The following is a 3,087-nucleotide window of genomic DNA, read 5'->3' as shown; positions in this document are numbered from 1 at the left end:
AAAGGGGGGATTTGCATGGGGGGCAACTCAAATATTTTAAATGTAAACCCCCTTCAAGTGACACCTCATTTTGAAGGGTTTACAAAAACTTAAAGAATGCTGAAAACTAGAGGTCGCTATCTCTTCTCTATCCAAATGGTAGCCAACATTACCATTACGAACCAATATTACCATTGATTTTCCACAAAATTTGACGGGCTACCATTTTTTAATAGAGAAGAGATAGCGACCTCTAGTTTTCAGCATTCTTTAAGTTTTTGTAAACCCTTCAAAATGAGGTGTCACTTGAAGGGGGTTTGCATTTAAAATATTTGAGTTGGCCCCAAAATCCCCCCTTTTGGGGGAACACTCAAAAATGTCAAAATCATAAAATGAAACTTCCTGCTAAGATTGCACGACCACCAAAAGGATATCTCTGTAAATTTACTTGGAAAAATATTAGAGTGGGGGGTCTTGACTTTTTATTCACCCTGAAGTTCAGTTTTTCACATTTTAGTCGACAAGTTGAGACAGTCTCGTGAACCGATTAGAAAATAGAAGAGAATTCATACTTCTTACATCACTCAATACGATACTTGAAAGTAATACAGGTGCATCGTTTGATTGCATCTTACAGTGACCGTTAAGCAGCGTGCAATTTTAGGAACGTCGAAGTTTCATTGTCTTGCAATGCAATTGAATTACATGTGTCCCCAATGGCTACGACATAGCACATTTAAACTCTTAAATAACACACACAAAAACTGCTAGGAACAAACAAATCGCCAGTGCCAGCCACACACTTATGATGATGAGACTGATGTTGGGAAGACCTGGGGTCTACGCCCATAAATTACTAACTGGTTATACATAGGGTTGCAAGACCGATGATGGTGTATGGCTCGGTGGTCTGGTAGACCAAGGTAATGTAAACTACCGCTGTAAAGAGACTACAAAAAATCCAGCGAGTGGCATGCCTTAGCATCACAGGAGTCATGAGAGGCACTCCAAAACTAGCCCTGGAAGTAGGGCTAAACCTGCCACCTCTCGACATTATTGCGAAAGGAGAGGCAAGGATGGCAGCCTACAGAATGGCTTGCAGTGGCAACTGGAAGTTAATGCCTCCAGTGAGCACAAAAGAATTGTGGACAAGGTGCAGATAGACACCTTGGAAATGTTACCAGACAGGATGGTGAAGATCAAAGATCTAAAAAAAACCATAAAATGTCAACATTGTTTACAGGGCTGCCTGGGAAAAGGGTGAACCTGAATACATGAAAAAGGGGATCACTTGGTATACGGATGGCTCTAAAAAGCCAACGGGCACTGGGCAGGAATATATGGAGTCAGGCCCAAGGCGCAGTTTTGCGTAAGCCTGGGGAAACTGGCCACTGTATTCCAGGCAGAAGTTAGTTGCCCTGTCCGAGTGTGCAATAACATCAGAATTAAAATTTGTTTTTAATTTTCTCCATAACCACAAACGCTTTAAAATATTTTTTTAAAGCTCTACATGTTTTGAGTGTGAAAATTGGGAAACACCTGTTCCCATAGTACATTCATGCTGGTTTGCGAGATTGTTAGAATAAACGTAAGTTTACAAAGATACAATGTAACAAAGTAAATATCAACCGCCCCAAGTTGATGTTTACATACGTAATCAGGGTTTTAGAGAAACGGACAATAAGAGGCTGAAGGGAAAACCGCAAAAACAGCTACCAGCTTGCGTCTTTTGCTGCTGGAGACCACTCTTCAAGGAAATATTTCCAAAAATCCCCCCTTGAGCGTGCTACCGTACTTCTGCGGCGTATAAAACCAGAGCCGCTGACTGATGCAAATCAAAACAGATTTGAGTTAGAGTATTCCATTTTATGTTCTCAATTTCACCATTCGACATTGGCCTAATTTGTTATTCATTTTGTAGTATAATATGGTCAATGGTCATAGCAAAATGGCAACCCATAAAAATAGGATAAACTAAATCAAAAATTGTTGGTAATCTAATTGGTTGCTGTGGCAACAAGTTTCAGCTCACAATGAAGCCATCATCTGGCTTTACAAGGATAATATCGCTTCTTCTGAAAGTTCATCTTAGTTCGCACATACTGTATTTACAAACATCGAAAACACAACACAGATGACTAGTTTTTTTTTTACCCAACCGGTGGGAGTTAATGTCTAGACTCAGTCTTGACGTAAACTCACTCACTCACGCCGGTTTTTTTTTGGTTCTCTTAGGGTTTTGGGGAACATCTTCATATTAAGGTCTCATTAAGGACACCACAGCGATCAAAACTGGTGGTCCCAATAATTAGCAAATTGAGAGAATGCGAAGAACATCAAATTGATTTTGCTCATGTAATTAAGTTAAAAGTTTGTAATGTTATATCATCAGGCCTTGAATAGCCATCATTGATTGAAAAAACTCCATCACAATAACAAAATTTGTCTCATTTAAATAACATAATCTATGTTTATGCAATAAGCCTTAATATACCGGTACCAGAAATGTATGTAAATTCCGAAATTATAATCATAAATCTATATATTTAATTCCGTAATCAAATCTGTCCCCACAAAATATCTCAATCAAATCGAAATTATAATCATAAATCTATATATTTAATTCCGTAATAAAATCTGTCCCCACGAAATATCTCAAGCTAGGAAAAGGGTAGCATGGCTGTTGAGGATTCATTTTAAAGCTTAAGGCCCAAGGACGGTGGGAAAAATATCAGAAGTGTCAAAAGATTACCTCTGCTCTGCTCCACAGGCCGTCAAAGATCCAGTCATTTTCTATTGTAATTACTGCTTAAGTGTTTCTATAAGCTGTTTTAAATATACCAGCTGATGTAAACATTGTGTATTTGTTTGCTTATTGATTTTAGTGTTATGTATTTAGGTTAGAATGGTAATGCAATGTTGATATTTATCATGTCAGGGGAAGACAGTGACTAAGAAGGAGAGTTAGGAATGGTAGAGCATAGGGTTAAGGCTAAATTAGGTACAACGGAGGTGAAGGGCAGCAATCGCTGCTACTAGCCCCTAGTATAACTGAAATTAATAATTTGGTTCTTTGGTTTAGTATTCAAGGATTAGTAAAATAAAAAA

This window comes from Macrosteles quadrilineatus, unplaced genomic scaffold (genome assembly GCF_028750875.1).
Source record: "Macrosteles quadrilineatus isolate MER2022 unplaced genomic scaffold, UCM_ALF_1.0 Scaffold_9__3_contigs__length_116548681, whole genome shotgun sequence".
NCBI lineage: Eukaryota > Metazoa > Arthropoda > Insecta > Hemiptera > Cicadellidae > Macrosteles > Macrosteles quadrilineatus.
This window is presented reverse-complemented; position numbering follows the sequence as displayed.